Genomic DNA, 11,707 nt, shown 5'->3' on the forward strand with positions numbered 1-11,707 from the left:
ATGGACGCCAGGGCGCTGCCAGGGGCTTTGGCATCTGCGCGTAAGTGCCACAGTGTCACCCGTTGTTGGTTCTTATTCTTGCAACATCGTGCCTTGGTTCCTGCCGTGGGTCCGGAGCGGGGGGAAATCCCAGCAAGCCCCAAACAGCCAGAAAGGCGCCTTTCTCCGTTGTTCGGCGGGGCTACCCAGGCAGCTCTGCCGGGCGTAGCCAGGGTGAAAGGAGCGCAGGGCGCTCGCTTTGAGAACTTCCCTTAAAAAAAAACCAACCAACCAAAACAAACAAACAAAAAAAACCAACCCCCGACAGCTGATAACGATTTTATTCATTGCTCTTGCCGCCAACCAGATCAGACATGCGGGACTGACGAATCTTCTGCCTTCCAGGAGCGGTGGGCAAGAGGAGGAGTGTTGTCAACGCGAGGACGAGCGATGGATGGTGATGCCTGCAACCTATGGCTGAACTGGAGGTAATTCACTAGCGGATCGATAACCTACCGAAGGTTCCTGAAAGGCTGCAACATTGTACGGGGCCTGGTTAGCGGTTAAATCATTTCTTTATTTAATGTTTGCTAGCTTGAGGATACCGAATAAAACGTTCTGATTTGTGCTGTAACTGTTTCTTTGCTGCTTACAGTCAAAAAGAAAATAAAAACAAAGCAGATGTCCGCTGATAATTAGCTTTAAAAAAATCCATATCTGATGAGGGATTTAAAGGAGCATAATTGGTTGTCTCTATGTTTTGCAATGTGTCTGTGCTTTTTCAGGTCGCGTTGGGGCCTTGCAAGAACGAATGTGTTTGTGGACAATAAGAATGAATTTAGCAGGGATCAATGTAAACAGGGGAAGCCTGTCATTTTTTAATATTCCATTAGCCTCAGTTATTAACTGATGTTAACTTGTGAAGCAAAGACAAAAGTATATTTGAAATTATATAGAAACTAGACAAAGAACTATTTTTTTTCTGTACATAAAACCCCCTGAAATTTTCAGCTATCTAACTTTCAACAAAATTAAATTTGAACTACATTTCTGTGCAGCTGAGGGTAAGATGAGTTGAGCATTTTTATACGTGTTTCCGAGGCCTGCAAGCTCACTTTAGGAGCTCAAGCTTTGTGCGTGACACAGTGAGAAAGCTTTGCTGCAATCAGCCTTCTGCTTTATTGAAGAAATGTTACCCTGAAAGATTAGAGAAAGGAGGCTAAAATGTAACGTATTTCCATTGTCTTATTATAAAAATTAAATTTATATAGCGGATGTCTACATGCTGTGCATTTTTTACATACAATTATCACATATCCTAAAAATCATTAAAATCCTAATCTAGAGTTCATTATCATTAGGGTAACTGAATTTTGTAGGATTCTTTTTTTAAAAATAAAAAGCAAGACTGTCTGTACTAGATTTGATCACATTATCTGTGGCTATGATCATTATATATTTTAAAATGTGCGTGTATCTCCCTTTCCCCAGATTTGTAACAATAACCACTGTTTCAGCTTCATTTTAAATCCACACTTCAAATAATTAAAATGGCAATGAAATAATATTTAATGTCTAATAAAGATTTAAAAAATAAAATGACTTGAATCTTTTCTTAGCAATGTAAAATATGTATTGTAATATCTCTCATAGGTGACTCTCACAACAAAGGGCTACATGAATAATGTGATTAACATTTTAATTTCCCTTGATGTTTACATAAAAGAAAGTATCCTTATGTATGACATCACTGAAACTGTAAACCAAGCAATAGAGAAGTTTTAACAGTAAGGAGACTAAAGTAGAGGAAAAACTCTCATGGATATATTGACCCTCCTTGTTCTTTCGGCAACTACTAACTTTTCCTGTTGCAGTTTAAAACAGAGCCCAGAGAATCAAAAAGTTCTTGGTGTTTTGACAATAAAATAAGGATTGTGTCTTTTTATTTAATTTTTGTAGATCACCAAGCAAAATGAAATCATAGTCCCAGACTTGAGCTTGAGCACTGCAGTACTACAAGTAAATATTTAATAAACAGCTTTTACAAACATACATTCCACGTTCTTTTTACAGATGAAATCTGATGGGACTTTTTTGTTTATGTGTGGTATAACATGAAAGTCACACACAAGAGAAAATGCCTAATTATTGTTTGATGATACATGTGAGAATGAGTACTGAGAATTCCTACAACACTAATATTCCATTCATTTTTCAGAGATATTTTAAAAGGTTTTTTTACTCTTGTAGTTAAATAGAAGATTTTTTTTATAATGTACACATGTGGAGAAAAATATAATCTCTGAATTTTTATTATCTCTATTGTTTTGCTTTCACATAATCCCTTTTCTTTTATGTGATCTTGTCACCTTACATTATTCTAAACTAAAATACATCAGTCCTGCTTTGTCAGTAAGATTCAATGTTTTCAGGAGAAATTACTGTGAAAGGTCTTCATTTAAAAAAATAAAAAGTAATGGAATTATTTTATTTTGTGACTTTCAAATGTTAATATTCACACACAATTGCTAAATTAATTTTACAAAAAGAAAAGGAAGAATAAAGTTTCCTAGATTTTCCTGTTGCTGCAGATTTTACACTTCAGCTATACTAAGCTATGGACTCATCTCAAGAGTTGCTGGTTTGGGATGTCTCTTTTTACCTTAACTTGGCCTTTTTTTTTCCCTTCCATCTTCCTCTTCCCCCCTAAGAAGCGCTATAAGCTGTATAAGTATCCAAATACAGATATATTTCTGAATTACTGGTTACTTTTGACAGATAAGAATGCAGCATCTTTGGTTTCTTCTTGCTTTTTCTGGTTTCCTTCTGCACTTTTGGGGTTGGTTCCTTAGGGAGTTTGGGGTTGGGGTTTTTTTGTTTGTTTTTTTTTTTTTACTGATATATTTTAGCCAGTGCTTTTTTGTGTCAGCATAATTTTATACCTTGTGCCCAGAAAGTACATTACTTGGATCCTAGTAGTGGCAGTTCTTGACATGAAAAGCCTTTCTGTTTCTTCTGAAATTTGCTCTTCTCCTTTTCTTTAGAGACAAAGAAATGTATTTAGGGTTTGTAAATTGTCAAGCTGAACAATGTAGCTAAATATTTGAAGCATGATATTGGCAGGGGGTGGCTGAGAGCAACACAAAGCAGTGACTAAGCTTTCCTCGGTTCTGGATGGTTGGTTGGTTACTTGAACAGGGGGTTTTTGGTGTTTTTCTTCTACCTCAAATGAGAATTATCACTACTAGTTGCTTGTTGTTTCTTACTCTTGAAACCAACCATAAACCTTACAAGGGCCAGAAGTGTGTGATGAGTGCTTGTGAGGCCAGCAACTTTATTATTATCACTTATATTAACTTCATGCAGAAAGAACCACACATGCTAAAATACAATGCTACTATGAGCAAATTCCTTCTGTAGTTTCAAACAATGACTTGGAGTTAACTAAGAAGCTTCACATCAAAATTCATTTAAATACTCACCTGTTCATGCTTCACGCCAAGAATACATCCACATCTTTTCTGCACCCTGCATCAGTAACCTACCTGAACTTTCTACTATGAAGTTCCTGACAGAGTGCTTAGCTGCACTGTATTCTGCCCTCATCAGATATTAAATAGCGAACTGTATGCTTCTATTTTTTACTTTATTTCCCGTTTCAGTGTGCCCTTTACCACAGAATGGGCATGTCTTCCCACTTCACTATTTTTGAAAATATTTCCTGTTACTCCTGCTTGTTTCTCACCCATGGTGAAGAGTAGCATAGAATTAGGCATCTGTATTACCCAAACCACCATCAGCACAGACAAATTAACATTTTTTAAAAAGCACACAAATAGGTTAGCCTCTGACAAATGTTTTCTATCTGTTCTCCTCCTGTGCAGCTGGAAGAATAAAGCAAAATCAAGACACTTATGAAGACAACATTCATTTTTGTATAAAAACAAATAATTAGCTGCAAATCTACTATCAGGTTTTTGAAAGTAGATCTATATGTCATTTATATTTTGAGCAGTAAATGAGCCTTGTTGGAGTTCATTCAATGAACCTAAAAACCTCTTTGATGTGCTGTTACCCAAATAAATACGAATTGCACCAGCCACGACATTTTTTCAGTTTCACAGTTATGTCTTTGAGTACAAAACCTTCCCTTGCAAAGAGAAACTAAGAATAAGGCCTATGTTATTCCTACTGAATAGAGGAATTCTACTGGTTCATGTTGGGGATTTTGTTTGGGTTTGTTTTGTTTTAAAGCAATTTTATTTGTGCTCCTGTATTTTGTAAAAGACTTTAAATTAAATTTCCTTCCTCAGTTTGACAGTACAACTTTCTATGCTGAATACTTTCCCTAGTTATCCAGAGGATATTAAGAAAATTATTAAACTGCTGTACTTAATTGTTTGCTATTGGGCTTTTCTTCACAGAGACTCTTGGATATTTGCCATGTCTATTTTCACATCTATTTGATGTCGCCAAAGTTTTCTGAGTGTTCCAAGGATTATGTAGAAGTTTTTTTTTAAGGGGAGCTTTCAAAAAATTAATACACAGGGTATATTTTAGAGCAGAGCTACTCCATAATGAAAATAGGAACTATGTTGCTTTGTATATTGACAATTATTTGCTTAGATTATTACTTCTACAAAAATTTTGAAAATGTTTGCTGTTACTTCACTTTGTAGTAAGGTATTCCAACATGCTAAGGCAATTTTTGTTGAACAGAAGATAAGGTGTATTGTTCATTTGTTTCAATGGCTTCATATTAGTGTTCTGAGTCTAAGAAGACTTACTTGAAGTCTTAAGTGACAAATTTTATTTAAATTGGTAAATAATAAAGTTTATTAACACACAATTTAGTAGTGATTTTCAGCTATTGTTTGTCTTTCTAATTCTCTAAATGAAAATTTAAATTTCTGTTTAACCAAGTTCGAGGGCATTTCCAGTTAGAGGTTTGGATTTGATTTTTTCATTTACTGTAGTAGCCTGTTAGAAATGCAACTTTTTAAAATACAGATGAGAGGTTATTTGCCCAATTTTTCAAAATGGTGCTGGCTATCAGTAGCTTTGGTATAGAATTGGAATTTCCCTGAGTTAATACAATAGACTGTTAAAGATTTACATCTATGTAATAACTTAAGGGACTCTGTCATATTGTTATCAGATATATGGTCTGATAAACTTGCTAATATGCAATTTAGATAAAAGTAGAGGAGGCCATAAGAAATATCAGTGAAATCTACCTGGAGAAGAGATGAGCAGAACAATGTAGGTAAAATTTCATGATGTTACATTCAAAATAATCTATTGAAGAAATTATATGAGTAATTCATTCTCCTTATGGGTTCTTAACCAATATAAGTGGGGAAAAACACCTTCTATTTGATAGCCAGTAGTAAATCTTTTTAAAAGACCATTTATTTATTACATATTCAACATTGAGAATATGGTAATTTTTTTTTCTAGAACTCTAATATGAAGCCAGTGAAGCAAAACAAAACAATAACACATCTTCTGTTGTAATACTGCATTAAGTCTTTCACCCTATCTCAAAAAAATTAGAGTTCAGGAGGAAATTAGGATCAAGGAAAAATCCCCTAGGAATAGGATTAAAGACCAAGGAAAAGGAATAAAATACGTGGAGGAAGTAATATTTAATCAGTGCATACAAAATTTCTCAGTTTCACCAAAGATAAAGCAAGATCCTTTATAAACTCTAGGGCATAGTTCAAGAATTGATACACTTGAAAGATTTCAAATTAAAAACTATGTTTTTCCTCATAACAAAATATAGCCATTCTGGCTTTACTTTCACCTCAGAATTCTCAATTGACAAGAATTTTAGCAGTCTTCAGAAGAACTGATACTTCTGTGGATAAGAACAGCCAATGATAGTACAGATACATAATTATAAAGACCGTTAGTCTGATCTAACACAGCTTCACACTGTTGCCAGCCTAAAGACAATCCTCAGTTTTTGCCAAGTGTTTCCTTCTCATGTTGTTTTAGTTTAGACCTACCAAGTATTTTTATTTCTATGCACTTGAAATATCTGCTTTCCCCAAAATAGCAACGATGTAGAGTGAGTAGTACCAATATTTGCACTTACAGTAAAGATTCAGGTCTGTTAGCATTGAGCCATTTGGCTGACAGTGCCTACTTTGTGTAGCATATGTGATTTGTCAGTCATCCATGAAATACACATCACTGAGATTCCAATCTCCATTTATTGTTCAGTCTTCTGCAAAAATACTGGTCTGCTGATCCAGATTTCTCAATATTTTGTATTCTTGTATAGCATCTACTTGGTGCCTTGAAATAATTATTTTATATTTTCAGTTTGCCCAGCTATGGTGAACCACATAGGCATGGTGTACTAATTGAGATACAAATTGTGTAAAATAACTGCTAATTTAAAATAATTGAACCAAGCTCTTGATTTTACAGGTTTTAGAGTACCAGAGACAAGAAGTGTGATCAGACTGCAAACGATCCCTGCACATACGTGATGCTGGTTACATTTTTTTGTTTGCTTCCTTGTTTTTAACCTGATACTAGTGTAAGATGAAGACTGGCACATGTGACTCCCTTTTCCCAGGTGAGGCCCTACCACAAGATTAAAAGATTGTGATCATTCTAGATGAACTAATGTGTAGTTTCCTCATGCAGAGTGGAGCAGCTTTTTTAAAAGAGATTAAGAACCCTCTCTTGAGGTTATTTTCCCAGGTGGCTAGCTCAGTCTATTCTGAGGTACAAAATACTGATTTCTCTTCCCTGGAAGCATTTAAACTGAAGTGGGATCCTCCTGCACACCAGAGTAAATTAAAACTGCACAACCCCCTCTTTGGTTAGGACCTAGTTTGGTAAGCATGCTCAGAAAATGATCCATAGGGTGTATAGGCAAGACAAGCAGAAGATTTGTGGATTATGAGCTGCCTGGAACAGGCAGTGTTGGGCAAACTAAGAAGTTTTTTAGACACTCAGAAACTTTAACTGTTGGAGAATTGAGTATCTATATTTTGAATGGTAAAATGATGGATAGATTATTTTATTGTTAGTGTCATGCACATTCTCACCTCATCACTGATGGGTGTTCTTGCAATAAGCTCTGGAGCACTAAAAACTAGCAGAAACAGCTAGTTTCTGCACGTGTGAATTAAAAAAAAAAAAATCTAACTTCCAAGATTGAATAAAAAAGGAATTGAACTTGATCTTTCAGCATCAAGTTTGACTACCACTAATTGCCTCTTGGCAGGCCCTTATAAGTAAAGCACCAAATAACACTAAAAGTCAATCAGCCGATGTAAAGAAACATCTCATGAAGACTAGACTGAGCAGTTGAAGAAACACACATGTATTTATTTTTAACATAGTTATAATAAAGCCAAGTCTATTTAGTCCATGTATCATTTTTTTTGTATATATGTTTAAAAGTGCTTCCCTCAGACCCTGCATAGCAGTTGCTGACAGTTTTAACAACATGCCAGTCTTGGTACATCCCAGATTTCAACACATTAAGTGTACCTCTGAATTGTGTTGTTCCCATATACTCCCAACCCTCATTTTTAATTTGAAATTTTTCAGCAGCCAGCATCCTTACATTTGTCTCCTCCCCCAGGAGAGTGGTGTGTATGACTTTCAGTTCATTCACTGATGGATAATTCTAATAGCATAGGACTCTGTGAGAGGACAGGTCAAGGCATATTCGCAGACAGCAAAATTTCAAATTCCAGTACACAGAAGGTAAGGCGTTCTTGCTGCTGTATTCCTCAGTTTGGAATTTTACCCATAGTAGTAATCTGAAGAGACTACTGCCCGGTTTCTGGCCAGTTGCTCATGCCAGTGACCATATCCATATTACTGGGCTCTTTCAACCACCAAAACAGGACAGCTGCATTTGCATTGTCAGCTGGGCCAGAGCTACCCCCTGAGCCATGCAAACGGTTGCTTGTGAGAATGCTGCTTATCCTGGACCTAGTACAGGGACTCTGCTGTCAAAAATTTAACAGTGTAAGCTGTGGGCTTCAAGTCTGCAGCTCTGTGCCCTGGCACCTCTTGGTTTGCTAGCACAGACACAGCCTTTGCGACAAACAAAACTGAAACTGCCATTGTGCTTTAATTCTGAAACTGAGATGTCCTTTTAGGTATAGTATGTAAAACACAGAATACATTCCACAACAATGTCCTTTGCTAGGAAGTTCTAGAGGCAGAAATAAATCCTAGCTAGTTTGTAACAAACCCCAAGACAGCTCAGTTCATTTTTGCTCAGCCTCCAAATTATTTGAGTCTTTATTCTGTCCACTAAATAATGAGAAAATGCTGAAATTCTTAAAATGATCATAAAAACTTGTCAGGGCCGCACTGAAGATTGTTGAAGAGTTGATGTCAAAAATAAACCTGAAAATACAAAGTCTCAAACTGATGAGAAGTTGAAAGAAAACTTTACATGGAGGTAAACTAATTAACATCTGTCAGAGAGATTCACAGTATATCTCAACTATTGCTACAGTGTTCTGACCTGATAACTACCTACAATCTGTGGTGGTCACGTGCTGGCTGCAGTTGCCCCCAACAAATCTATTTAAAGGTTGAGGGATGTTACAAAGGAGAACTTACATCTTAGAATCATAGAATATCCTGATTTGAAGGGGACCCACAAGGATCATCAACTCCTGGCCCTACATAGGTCAGCCTCTAATATTGCATCATGCCCAAGAGCATTGTCCAAACATTTCTTGAACTCTGTCAGGCTTGATGCTGTGATCACGTCCCTGGGGAGCCTGTTGCAGTGCTCAACCACCCTCTGGGTGAAAAACTTTTTCCTATTATCCAACCTAAACCTTCCCTGACACAACTTCAGGCATTCCATTGGTCCTGTCACCGGTCACCACAGAGATCTCCTCTTCCCCTCATGAGGAAGTTGTAACTGCAGTGAGGTCTCCCCTCAGTCTCCTCTTCTCCAGGCTGAACAGACCAACTGCCCTCAGCTGCTCCTCACACGGCTTCCCCTCAAGGCCCTTCACCATCTTTGTTGCCCTCCTTTGGACACTCTCTAACAGTTTAATGTCTTTCTTACATTGTGGCACCCAAAACTGCCCCCAGCACTCGAGCTGAGGCCACCCCAGTGCAGAGCAGAGCGGGACAATCCCCTCTCTTGCCCAGCTGGGGATGCTGTGCCTGATGCCCCCCAGGACAGGGTTGGCCCTCCTGGCTGCCAGGGCACTGTTGACTCATGTTCAACTTGCCATCGATCAGGACCCCCAGGTCCCTTTCCATGGCACTGCTTTCCAGCATCTCATTCCCTGCTCTGTCTGTACATCCAGGGTTGCCCCATTCCAGGTGCAGAATCCAGCACTTGTCTTTGTTGAACTTCATACAGTGGGGTGTTTGCCCAGCCCTCTAATTTCTCAAAGACTTTGTCAGACCTTACTGGGAATAGGAAGACTAGTGTATGGAAAGCACTGAAAAGAATTCTTAAGCAGCGCTTGGGCATAAAGCTTCTTGCCACTGGCTTGTTATCTGGTGAAAATATGACTATGGGGGGGAAGGTGAAACACCCTGTTTTAAAAAAGGTAATATGTAACTGAGTCCTTTATTCATGGTCCAACAATAATATAATCTGCTAAACATACCAGATGCACTGTTGTTAAGAGATATATGACGCCAAATGCTTTGTCGAATTGCTTCATGAATAAAGGGACAGCCGGTATTTTCCATGCTTGATATAAAACAAGGCTATTGTTATTAGTGATGAACTGAATTGGTCATTGAATTTTGTAATAATGCAGTATTTGTGCTGCTGGCTTCTTTCTGCATATTATCTAATGTGTTGTAGGATCTATCAACCTGAAACACCACCCCATCATGGAAGGATGGATCCAATGCTAATGCTGAAGCATCCATCAGATGAGGAGCATTATTATTGTTTTCACTTAAAGGAGGCAGCATTTAAAAAATAAGTTAGGACTCCCCTGTGATCATTCAAGTGTGAATAGGACAGTGGCTCGACAGAGCCAAAGACAAATGCTCTAACATCAGTTGCTTAAAACCTGTGTGGCAGTGATCCGTCTTGCAGTTTCATCACTGAGGGTGACATCTACTTGGAAATACAATTTTATTTTTTGCTGGTATTTTTGGGATGCCTTCACAATTATATTCAAATGCTGCTGTAATTGGCACTTGTAACTCAATATTTAAAACCAATTTCATACACTTCCCATAGTCCTAACAGCCTGTGTACTAGCAGAGCACTAGCCATATCTTGTAATTAATTCCTGTTAACATTATCCACATCCACTATCTTGGAATAACTATTGCCAACTTTCTGATTCATCATAGTCATGTAAGACAACCAGCTGCCAGAAATGTCACAACCAAATCTATCCTTATGCAACTATTTGGAAGTGTGCCCTTTCTGCATTGGAATAATCTGCACCAGTCATACTGTTCCCTTTGATGAACTACCACTGCACACACCTTGTGAATCCAAGGGCCCCACCTCCCCTCTGGCTGCTGAGGCCAAGCAACCCTCATCTTGTGCATGGCCACTATAAAGAAGTCACAAAACGGTAGTAGAGGTGCTATGCTCAGCTGGCCTTCCCCTGGCTCTCTCTCTTCCATCTCACCTCAAAGTCTAGTATCTATTGTCACTGAGGTAGATAGCAGACTCCCCAGTAGCCTCCTGATGCTCAGAGGTACCTTATATTTAAACCCTCATTTCCCTAGTTCTCTTGGGGGTAAAGAAGGCAAAGCTTCCTGAAAGACTCCAGAAGGTGATCAACACAACCAGTAGTTATCCTGCAGGTGGAGATTTGGCACCGATACACAAATGATACTTAAGTGCAAAAATGCCTTCAAGGAAGTAGGAAAAAAACCCCCCTACAATTACAAGCTTTACCAGGAACATATCCCAGAGGGAGCAAAATAAAAATACTGTGCCCTCAGTAACTGGATTGTTGATAAAGGACCCAAGGGAAAAAAATAAATCTAGTGACATTCAAGGCTTGCTTGCACATGCAAAGAATTTTGCTGTTTCTCTCTTGCTCCTGTTCCTAGAAAAATGCTTCTCCTATGTTGTGCAAGATCTCTTCCTCCACACCCACTCACCCAGATTACAGGATCAGACTACTTCCCCCCTCCTGCCATTCCCAGCTCTGCCCCCTGCCCCTTGCCCATCCAGATTGTCTTCCACAAAGCATCACTGCTGTGCAGTCACTGCAGAGTATTCACACATTGCTCCTACACTCAGCCACCAGGGAACTTTCTTCCAACCTCATTCTGGGATGACCCCCAGCTGCTGCAATAGCAGCACTCCTCCCTCTTGGGGATAACGTGCAGCCACCTATAAGATGGCTATGTACAGAATCACAAAAAATCCCCAATACTGCTACTCCTTTCTTACTCAGTTATTCTAGATGCACCTGACATACATACATCACACGCTTCGTTTCCAATAGTTATGAACCCCTTTGTATTAAGAGCTCACATCTTCCAACTTCTTACAGAACATGCCTGACATATACATACATATATATGACATCAGAAACTAGGAGGCTTTTGGTTTGGTTTTTAGAAATCAGATTTATTACTATCATTATTATTATTATTCTAAAGAAAGCTTAGAATGATCTTCCAGCTTCGTCTCATAATGGGGCAAAAGTTCTTGTTCTACAACCTTTATTTTGCAAGAAACTACAATAACATTTTATAGCCATTTTAGAAAGAGAAAGAACTT

The 11,707-nt window shown here is 38.2% G+C and overlaps 1 long non-coding RNA gene across 1 annotated transcript; it reads left to right on the plus strand.

Moving 5' to 3' along the window:
• Nucleotides 1-2,469, plus strand: LOC108448794. The gene is made up of 2 exons (XR_001864819.1): nucleotides 1-40; nucleotides 385-2,469. It is a non-coding gene; the product is annotated as an uncharacterized LOC108448794 (long non-coding RNA).
• Nucleotides 2,470-11,707: the final 9,238 nt, after the last annotated feature.

The sequence above is a fragment of the Corvus brachyrhynchos genome, unplaced genomic scaffold (genome assembly GCF_000691975.1).
Source record: "Corvus brachyrhynchos isolate BGI_N302 unplaced genomic scaffold, ASM69197v1 scaffold87, whole genome shotgun sequence".
Taxonomy (NCBI): domain Eukaryota; kingdom Metazoa; phylum Chordata; class Aves; order Passeriformes; family Corvidae; genus Corvus; species Corvus brachyrhynchos.